Below are 12,080 nucleotides of genomic sequence, written 5' to 3'. Positions count from 1 at the left end.
TATTTGATATACAAGGTTATACTAAATAATTTGTCCTATTCATGCCTATACCAAATTAATGTATGCTAAATAAGCTTTGACAACAAGTAACCTCTGACCGATGTTAATATTCAATCATATTAAAAAGAGCAAAAGGAAAGAAGGAAGGGAAGAGAGTAGAATGACAAAGTATACATAACTTTTATGTTCATGTATGTATCACCCGAATTGCAAACAAATTTTAACCTTTTTACGTAATTCTTTGTTTAAGTTTACCTTGTTACAATTCTAATGGAAGTAGCAATATTTATTGCAGGTGTTAATATTTATCAAATGAGTAATTAATAATACAAAATCATTACTTGGTGATCAGTTTACTCATTCTTAAACCTGCATCAAAGTTTATTCAATAATAGGCATTTATTGGAAGCAATATAAAGTTGCTGGTTGTTGAATTGTCGTCAAGACGACTTTAGCAGTGGTGGGATTTCCTAGAGGATATAATACAATAACCTATTTGCCTTATAATCAATTGTGTTTAATAATTGTTGTGCTTGCATGCTAACAAGGCGGAATGTACACGGATCTTATTATGTTGTTTACAATCCTATTTTGTAAGTGCCTGCATTCTAAGCAAATAAAGACCTATTCTATTCCAAAAATCTGCTGGTCATTAAATTGACAGCTTGACGGTTAGCAGTAGTGTATATCTACTGGTCATTAGATTGACAGCTTGGCAGTTGGCAGTAGCGTGTATCTACTGGTCATTAGATTGACAGCTTGGCCGTTGGCAGTAGTGTGTTTCTACTGGTCATTAAATTGACAGCCTGATTGTTGGCAGTAGTCTATATTTACTGGTCATTGAATTGACAGCTTGATGGTTGGCAGTAGTGTGTATCTACTGGTCATTAAATTGACAGCCTGATTGTTGGCAGTAGTCTATATCTACTGGGCATTGAATTGACAGCTTGATGGTTGGCAGTAGTGTATATCTACTGGTCATTAAATTGACAGCTTGGCAGTTGGCAGTAGTCTATATCTACTGATCATTAAATTGACAGCTTGATGGTTGGCAGTAGTGTATATCTACTGGTCATTAAATTGACAGCTTGGCAGTTGGCAGTAGTCTATATCTACTGGTCATTAAATTGACAGCTTGACAGTTGGCAGTAGTCTATATCTACTGGTCATTAAATTGACAGCTTAACAGTTGGCAGTAGTCTATATCTACTGGTCATTAAATTGACAGCTTGACAGTTGGCAGTAGTCTATATCTACTGGTCATTAAATTGACAGCTTGACAGTTGGCAGTAGTCTATATCTACTGGTCATTAAAGTGACAGCTTGACAGTTAACGGTAGTGAACGTCTACTGGTCATTCAATTGACTGTACACGCATAAATTATCTGGCGATAGTTGTCAACTACTGCAACAACTAAATAGTAAATCTTGATAATTTTTATATTTTCTGTGCCCGGTGATTTGGATCATAAAAAGCTTCCAAACTTAACTTCTCAGAGTCTAGTCAACAACTTATACCTGCTATATTGTTCTGGTACTTAACTAACTTAATTCAAGTGCTTGCAATATAGAGGATATTACAAGAACAAACTGGTGGGTTATATACTCAACGGTTCTACAAATGACAAACATGTGCTAGGTATCTAGTTAAACAAACAGCACATTGAGGGACCGTAGTGGGTTGGCCATGGATGTTGAAGAACTCGCCCAGCTATACTGGTATGTATTCACCTATGCACAACATCCAAGTCCATCAACACCTCTAGTGGGTTGCCTACCCATAATAGTGTTAATTATAACAGTTGCTCAGTCACCCTAGGTATAATTTCAATACTTTTACTTTATTTTGCTGTATTAAAGAGGTTGTTATACAACAGAGATATTCCAGAAGATACAGAACAGTAGAACAGCATACAAGCAGCAATACTAGCTGGAAAATGTGGATCAAAATTTCGGTATTCAATAGATAGAATCTTTGGTAAACATGCTAGCTCACAATTGTAATTTCAGTACTTTAGGTTGATATAAAACTCTTAGATCAAAAGAATATGGAACTAAGCATTGGAGCAATCTGTGATTTATTTGACAATGCTACTTTATCTACCCAACTGCCTCGTTGGTCTAGCTGTCGCAAGCGCGGCTGATGAGTTGGTGATTGATACACCCGTGCATCGGAAAGCACGTAAATGTCGGTCCTGCGCCTGATCTCTTTCCGGTCGTGTCGGATTGCCGTCCCATCGGGTTATGAGAGTGAAGGAACAGTGAGTGCACCTGTGTCTGCGCAAATGCTTGTGCACTATAATATGTCCTGCGCAGTTGGCTAATCCCCTTACGTGAGTACAGCCGCCGTAGCCGATAATCGGCTAGGAGGACATCATCATCATTTACCCAACTGGGCCTTCTCATCTGTGACAAAAAATCTTTTAAGGATGATACCTGGAAGGAGTTCCAATGTAGATACTTACTCTGGGAACTGTCTAATGATGATTAGCTCATGGATGATTGTTGCAATCAAGTTCTCAAAAGTTGATGATTGCGTGTGCTTTTAAAACCTTCAAGATTCAGGCTTGAATGAATTTTAATTGGTATCTTAGCCTCTTTTTTATTGATTTACATTGGTGTTTACAAATAGTTTAACAAAGTGGCCCTCATTATAATATTGTTATTTGCAAATTATGTTTTACAGAATTGCAGTACCAATAAGCAGTATAAGTACATTGAGAGTTGTGGAAGAATATGCTTCCATAGGGGCGAATAACATAACCATATATGAACGTATATGAAATAGAATCCATTTATTGATCTCAAGTTAATAAATCATCACATTAATATATTCTTGAAGTGCACACCTACTTGTAATATAAAGTTGTGTAATTTCCTCAACCCATCCCATAAGATGAGATCCATATGGGTGGTGGGATGGATATCTATTAACAAAATAATGTCTTGTGTCCATAGCGTTAGGGTTAATAATAATTGATCTTAGAACACCAATCTTAGGTTACCGTAAGACAATTGGACTCGCACGAGAGGTAAAGAACTTTATCACTATTTACATTTATCGACATTTATTACTCTTTTGTGCTAATTAAACTACACAGTTGCGTCGACATTTGGTTAATAATAACTAAAATATTATTAAGTTCCTAAGTCCTACTGCAATATATAATCTGAGTAAGTGTTCCTTAAAGTATAGGAAGTAAAATTGCCCTTAGTCACCAAATCGTTTAAAAATTTACTGGGGTGCTGTCCCTATAAAAGATAATAATATTTTTATATTCTGGTTGTCTAACTAAAACAACGTAGATAAAGTCAGCTGCAATAAAGGGTAAGCGCTTTTGAACGAAACTATAAACATACTTATGCAGCCAACTATACTTACATAAAAACAAAAAAAAATATTACGTTACCTATACGCGGTCATGAAATTGGAAAAGCGTAAAATATTAAAAATGGAAGCAGCACAAAGCTGATCATCAAATTGATGAGGTCAAGTATGACATGAGAGCAGCATAGCTGCTCATGAAATTGAGATATAGAATTAGAATCCCACATTTATCTATGTGTAGACAAATGTTTTAGAAAGGTTAGCGGTTGTTTTGCAAAAGGAAAATTGCATCGACTAGAAAACTGTTTGTGAGCTGCTGTCACCTTGTTGAAAGGAAGAAGAGCATGAGTTGAGGGTCAGGGACTCTTCTATTTTATGGTGATGCAGAATGTCACAGCTTCAAAATATATAGTGCAAAGTTAGTGACACCTGTTAAAGTGCGTTCGTTGCATAACATGGTTCTAATTAGTTAAAATCTGATTCGTAATGTTACTTTACACCTTCGTTATAATCAATATGTAACCATGATACTAAAAAGCTTACCATCAAAGCATAATAATTCTTTGACTACTTAAATTTTTGAAAACCACATTAGGAAAAGCAAACAAACATTACAGAACGCAATGTCCGGTGATAATAGTGTTCTTGGATGCCTAACCGAAATATAAGTATTCCTATCGCACTATTATATGCAGTATGGTATTCATATGTTGGGTGTTGAATGCTAAGAAGCTTACAGTTTCTTGACTAGATATTGGACATACATTGATGTAGGGTATTTAAAGCCTATATCAGAATTTCAGCGAGTGTACTAGCAGAAACGTGCAAAGTACCAGCGCTGATCAATAGGGTTGAAGACCAGATTGTTTGTTACATTGCTGAGATAATGATAGGCTTTGATATTCCACTCTCAAATTAAAAACTACATATTACCAAAATTAGTTGAGTTAGCATTCTCTTGCTTACAAGGCACACAAAGTACTTAACTCGTACATAGAACTACAATTTAAACCATTAAATTGGAGACAAAGTATGTGGTCACCATTAAATGGGTGACAAAGTATGGAGTCACCATTAAATTGGAGACAAAGTATGTGGTCACCATTAAATGGGTGACAAAGTATATGGTCATCATCAAATTGGAAACAGTCCATCTAGGTCACCATTCAATTGGGACGATCTTATGTGATTACTTTCCTCGTACGGCTCGTACGGTTTTGAATGAGTGAAAAGCATTGATGAGGTACCCTAATGCCGATCTTTTACCTTGGAACAATGCATTCTGTATCAGTTTTAAGTGAAGTCGAACCAAGCAAGATGAGTGCTCATTATCTGAAGGTACAGCAATATTTGAGATTTGCTTGATTTCACATGGACTGATTGGCGGGATGTCTGCCAAATGGACGGATCATCTCTAGTGTAGATATAATACAGGGCCGGAACAGCGGCTACAAAACCTGAAGTTAAACTTGCCGGCCTGATATCACTGCTACGAATTTGTCTTGTTGAGCCTGAAGCAGATGCTGGTATGTTACCGTCTGCAAAGGGACGGATTTTTATTTATGTTTATTTCACAAGGGAAGGGATGTAGTGTCCCGCAGTATCACCGATATCTGTCGTCTCCTTAAATGGAAAGGGAAATGAAATGGAAACGGAACAAAGTAAATCAGTTTGATGGCAGTGTGATCGGTGGACTGATCTGATAGCGTGGTTTTGTTGTGCTGCAGGTGTTTGATAGATCTTTAAGAAATTACCAAAATATTTATGAGTTTGATTGTTGAACTTTTTGAAACAAGGTTAAAATCAAAACAACAAGGGAGAGATGTAGTGTATGCAGGTACATGTGCATCATTGTATAGGTTATGTCATTATTATGACGCCTCGTGCGCATACGTCACTCGGTTATAAATACCGGATCGAGCGGTGGGGAGTCAGTCGTTGTCAGACTGTCGACCTGTGTGGTGGTGCGTTGGCGAGTCGATTAACATAATAAAATGAGCGTACAATACACTACGTATACTTTACATTTACATAAATACTTATATTTTGACGCCCAGATCGAGGCCAACAAGCATTTATCACACAAACCACAGGGCAATCAGTTCGGCAGTCCGGCATGGTGATCATTGTGCTAAAGACGTCGTCATTCGAGGTTCAAGATTTCCATTAAGAACTAGCTGATCCCGCAAACTCCGTATCGTTTAAACCTTCCTTGGACCTCCACAAACATTTGAAAACCAAAATAAGCTGAATCAGTCTAATCATTCTCGAGTTTTAGTCAGACTTACGAACAGCAAATCATATATATAAGCAAGATGGTTTTGTCAACTGTCGGGCGACTATTTAGTCTGCGGTGAGCGGCTTCCCTAAGGCTAGACTCTGAGCGTGTACGTTATAACACCTGGAATTGCTTGCATGGCACCGCTAGAATATTAAGTTGTGATGCGATGAAGCTGCCTTATAATTGTAGAAGAGGTTTTCATGTTTTTGATGTTCAGTGTTTCTTGAGGGAAGATAATATTATCGAATTGTTTTTTAGGAATTGTACTTGTACATAATAAATGAGAAAATAATTCTGTCAGTCCGTTTATCTGCTTCTACGCCAAAACGACTTAACCGATTCATATGAAAGGCACCTTAAAAAGGACGTAGGCTGTTTATCCAGGTTTGGGAACGCTAGTGGTAAACATTAACAGCTGATTGTTTATATGCATTAAAATATGAATAATTTTCAAAATAGGATCCAGTATATAGGATGCATGATCTGAGGTAGTTATTATCATAATATTGATTTGCCAAGTAGCCAAAAAAATGAATTCCACACACATTTTTTGATGAAACAAAATATGTATAATTTATTTTCAAAGAAGCCGGTGTTATTTAAAATGTTAGAAATTGTCATAGTGTCTCAGTAGTTTAGAAATGACTAAGATCTGAAATTACTGGTGTTACACCATTAACAAGTATTTCTTTTACGATTCTTCTATGCAATCCCTCAAAATATAAATGAATTGATATATCAATACCCTTACAATCTTGCAGAGATTTCCATAAACTCCATAGCAGACGAAATATCAATATAATTGGCTGACCAACAGTGAGAGTAAGTCGTGCGTGGATTAACTGGATCTCACACTACCACACTACACAAAACGTGGACCGGCGTTCTATGAAATTATATTATAGGTACAAGTACCTACTCCATTAAAATCCATATCAATTGCTTTTTAAAATATCAAATAAAAATATATAAAATAAAAAAAAAAACATTCAAAATTATAAAAAAATATGTGGCCACCGATATCGGGCACAGGGTCCAGGGCATTTCTTTAATGAAACGTGATTATAGAAGTACTTATTATAAAACACGAAAGTTTGTTTGTATGTATGATTGGATGTATTAATGTTTATTCTTCCATCATGCAAAAACTGCATGGCTTTTGATGAAACTGGACCGTAACAGCTATGTTAGTACAGTTAAGCTATGTTAGTTCCTTCAAGACTACTGGCAAAAGCTAGCTAGTTAGATATAATGACAACGCGAGTGTATACAAACGTAATTTACTCACTAGATGTTGGTTCGTGGTAGTGTGAGATCCACCTGAACTGTTCGCACGACCGGCGCATTTTGGTTAACTGAGAAAAGGCAATAAGCCGACAGACCGTTCTTGTCCAAATTACTGTAGGGATCACCCTAACATATTATTTAAGTGTGCAACTTTTATATAATAGACTTTTATACGGAAAAGAATTTGTTGTAAAGGAAATAGTCTATTGTTTTTGACAATATTTCTCACTTTGGAGGAGTTGAGAGTTAACTATAAAATTGGCTTTTATTTAAATTAGCTTAACGGTTTATTACAATGTTTTTACAGCTCATTTATGTTCTGAATTACGTGGAAAGTGGAAAGTAACTCTGTCTTTCAGTTTGTTTTGTCTTGACACCAAAACTATTGAACTTACTTAAATGAGGTACATAGACAGTGTAGAGCTTGAGAAAAGACATATGCTAATTTGTACTCAGTTGCGGAAAAGTGGTTCTCTTAACACGTGGGTAACAGGTATAAAAAAACGCCTTATAATTTAGTATCTATCTCCAGCCCCAGGCAGACCCTTGAAACCGACCATTCTACGAGGCCTAACATAAAAACCAGGGACAAACTCTCAAGAATCTCCCAAAAAAAATCCGGCCAGTATTTTTTCCGTTCCCAACTCTCAGATATGACACGATATATATTATCTATGTACTCCTTATTTCCTCTAGATTATCATGACGTTTGATGTCTGGCAGGAAATTAGTTTTGCATGCCCGATTACGTAAGGAGGCTGGCACGTTAATCATATGTTTATTCTCGTTCAGATGAGGGGGTGCACAGGATTGGTGTTTTTGATCTTCCGAGGTGTTTGGGTGGGGATGATTTTGATTTTGGTAAAGTAGGTTATTGTTCTTCAGTGTTATGTATATGCATTTTGCTATTCCTAAACCAATGAATCCTAAACAAATAAATCTGCAATGTTTTTTTTGGTGTTAAATTTATTTGTTGACTATATATGGATACAATATAGGCTGTGTCACCTGAGGATAGAGTTGCTTCTTTATAGTGATATTTATTTTCTTAACGGCCTGGTAGTTTAGATGCCTGTAGGTAAACGAAAAAAATCTTTTACAATATTAGTGGAGACTATTCTCCACTTTCACACAAAGATTTTTTTCGTAAACTTCTATAAGTTTATGCAAAATTGAACCCTGCATACTATACACGGGCCGAAGTTTCAATCATGTCATCTAATTAATAGGTACACGTAGGTATATATACCTAATACATATATGTTATATATAGGTAATCTTATTATAATTAAGTAAATGATACCACAAAGCCTGCTTAACCAGGCTTTACTTGGCAAGGAAATTCTCAGATCTGATAATAAACTTACCTAATTATAGCGATCCAATTGTCTGTGATATTTGCTAGGTAATAATATGTTATAATACAATAATATATCGGGGAAACTAAGGCTCTTTAGAATAGCCGTATACTGCAAACTTTTAGTCGGCCGATAGTTTGTTTGGGCTTATAAATCTGTATGAAGATGAATGATAGTATGTCAAACATTGTTTGGGATCAAGATTTTTATGTTTGCCAACCATTGATATCCATGTTGGACTGCCGAACCTAAGGAACCGGGTTGATTTCCGGTTCGGTCGACATTTTTGTGATGAGCATGCTTATTGGCCGAAGTCATATGTTTTTATAAATATGCATATATGATAGCTTATCAGTTTTGTTACCACCCATAGCACAAGTTAATAACTTACCATGGGGCTAACCGACCGTGTGTGAAAAGGTATCCCGACATTTAAAAAAAATATAAGCCGACTGTTTAGTCTGTAGTGTGTTTTCTTAAGGCAATAATAAATTATTGGTAATAAATTATTCTGGTCTGAGCTGGAAATAGAGGACACTTGTTAGAAGACGCCACGTTTAGGCAAAGGTAGTCCATATTCTATTTAACTTAGGCCCTATTTTCCGGTGTGAAAATATGAAATGAAAGGCTACATTACTTTAGAAGAATTGAATGGATGTCACTTGTTTCTGACATACACCCTTTAACCAATACTCAATCGGTGTTATTGTATGGTACTTACGAGGTGCAAAAATATACTGCACCTAATTTAAATGGGTATGTAAGTTTGTTACTCTTTCACACTAAAACTACAGTATGAAGATGGATGAAACAGTAGTGGATGGCAATAGGCTAATATGATAATGATGCTTATACATAAGAATAACATATATAGGCTGTTTTCAATGCGAGAAGTAGACCACTCTGGGTGTGGGTGGTAGTGGTGATAAGGGAAAGGCTAGCATCACACATATACGTGTTGTACCACAATATGAATTAGATAATGCGCCGGTAAATTGCTACATTAAGATAATATTTAACGAATAAACTACATACTACTACTACCCTTGATAAAAGGATACCATATCTCCTCAACCAATTACCTGCCGATATTAGAAATCAGAAAAGGAAGAGGAAATTTGCCAAATCACTCAAGCAGTTCCTCCTTAGCACTTTGCAAATTGAAAAGTTTTTGACCCAATTTTATTTTTTTTTATTTCTTTTTAGTTATCTTTAATTTTTATTTTTGTTGGTTATTAGTTTTAAGTACAGTTAAGTATCAAGTTACATATGTATATTAGATTTAAGTGTCCGCACTATTAAAGTATTATATTTTTAAGTTAATAGTTTAGCATTCCGCAGACAAACCGTGTAAACGGTTTTGTGGAGCATAGATTTATAGCATAGATTGTAAGAAAACGTGTTTGTGATAATAAATAAAAAATAAAATAATAATAAGACACACATATTTAAGTACCACAAAAATATCACAACCAATCTACGTTCAACTAACCACATCAAACTTACCCAAAAAAAATACACATTAATATAAATACATACTGATTGAATACCAATTCCCCAGAGCATAGAGGTGCGAGACAACTTAATTACAACAAAACACTTTATATATACGTCACTAATTAAAAAGTAATTGGTCCCTAGGGACAGCCCTAGCGACCTCAGACGGAATGAAACCAGCCTTAATTAAGGGTCGCAGTAGACATATGTCGAGGTACCCTTTTCATTGTATGTGACAACCCTGGGAGGTGTGGCCGAAAAAAATGCTTCCGAAAATCAACTGTGTCGAAGGTGTTGTTTTTTTTGGTGGTATATATTAGATATTTTTTGTAAATATATGAAAGAAAGCAAGGAACAATTATTTGCATAGAATTTGATAAGTGGTGCTTGGTTTTACAGCGGTTTATGTTAAACCGTAAGGGATAAACAGTAAAACAACGCTTTTGTAATAACATATGGAATTTATTGTTATATTCAGTACACCATTTTTTTTTTCAAGTATATAACAAAAGACATTACTTCTACATAAAGACTAGCATAAAGTAATTGACCATGCAACCGTAAAGAACTTATTACATTGTACAACATCATCTTTTCAACACTATTATTTATTTATTTATTTAAAAAAAATATTATTCTTATTTTGTATGCAAATATTAATGTGTGTTTGTCTCCTCCAACAATATGCCTTTCGCAAAATATACTCGAATTAATTAAGTATATTAAAAGCTGCATAGTTTGTTTTAACTCTCTGATCGCAGGAACTAATTGACCAGTTAGGCCAGTTACACAAGGTCTTTCAGTATTAGATAACTCATTTATTTAAAACCAAAACATAATATTTTTATTTCTTTTCATTTTTTAGAAAAAATCTTTCAAGATTAAATCTAGATATTTACATGACGTAAAAAAAAGCCTTATTTATACATATATACAACTAAAAAATGGCATCAAAAAACTCCTCATCGCTGCCCACCGGGAGTGTACCCAAGAGGCTGGCAGCATTGCCACGTTGGATGGCAATGCTTAATTTTTGACCAAAATAAAAACCAGCCTTTGGGTCACTTGAAGTGTCAGCAAGTCGCTTTGCCAGATCTTTAAAAAGCAGATGAGCACTTGGACCCCACGGCCCGAGGGTTTCAACCCCAAACGGCTCAAAGGTATAGTTACCAACCAGGGTGCTATATTTGCGCCGTTTCAAGATTCGGTTCAAAAATAATAATGTGTAATGTATATGTAGGCCAAAAAATATATTATATAATGTTCTATTTTAAATTCACTGTAATATCAAACCAGAATTTATACATAATACATTAGTATAAAACAAAACGATCGTTATACCATTCTCAATTCTAGGAATCTGCCAATATGTTGATACTATTCAAAAGAAACACATTTTTTACTTGACATACATATTATATTACCTCTATTATCAAACGAAAAGTTCGCAAAAATAAAATGGAATAGTCGAAAGATATTTTTCGCAGAAATATAAAATAATGTCTATCAAAATGTAACAAATAATATTAAGGACGTCAGAAATGTCTATTTATAAATGTTTGAACAGACAAACGGAAAAAGGTACACACTTTATTTACGTACTCGTAAACTAAAGTACGGGGAATAAAGGACTGCTACGATCTGACTACGAATCGCTACGCCGTAGCAAAGCTACGCCGGCGGTGTCGTAGCAAATACTTTTCTAGTGCTTATTTATTCCGTATAGTGCTATTCACTGTGGGAGCGTCAATATAGACGAGTATAGACACTTTGTCGTTTACTACAAAGTGCATACACGTATATTTTTCATGATAAAAGTGTGGAACCGGATTTTAAGATACGTATGGCAAATACAACGTGCCCCGGGTATATCTGTGTAACCTGGGAATACTTTATTTCGAAAGGAAAGACCTTTACATTATGTCATGTAATTTGCAAAATTATTAGCTGTCTATATATACTGTTTCTCCATAGTTTCACTCCGCCAGCGGAGAGGTACTACTTACCCACTCGGATATAAGTATTCTATGCCTGTCTCTGGCGTTAGATTCACATTGAAATTGGTTCAGTAATTTTGGCATCATAGCCGGACGGACGGACTAAGAGACAAACAGACAGAGTTACTTTCACATTTATACTTCGTTCGCGTGGAATAGTGACTTCCAGCAGATTTTTGGTTTGACCAATAGATGGCGCTATATGTCCAGTATAAATTTTATTTTTTAGTAGTTTAGGCGTGAAGAAAATACAGACAGACAGACAGACAAGAGTTACTTTCACATTTATAATATTAGTTCGATAATATGAGTTCATAATGATTTAAGAATAA

This window comes from Helicoverpa zea, chromosome 17 (assembly GCF_022581195.2).
Source record: "Helicoverpa zea isolate HzStark_Cry1AcR chromosome 17, ilHelZeax1.1, whole genome shotgun sequence".
NCBI classification, from domain to species: Eukaryota; Metazoa; Arthropoda; class Insecta; order Lepidoptera; family Noctuidae; genus Helicoverpa; species Helicoverpa zea.
Note: the sequence above shows the minus strand (reverse complement) of the source record.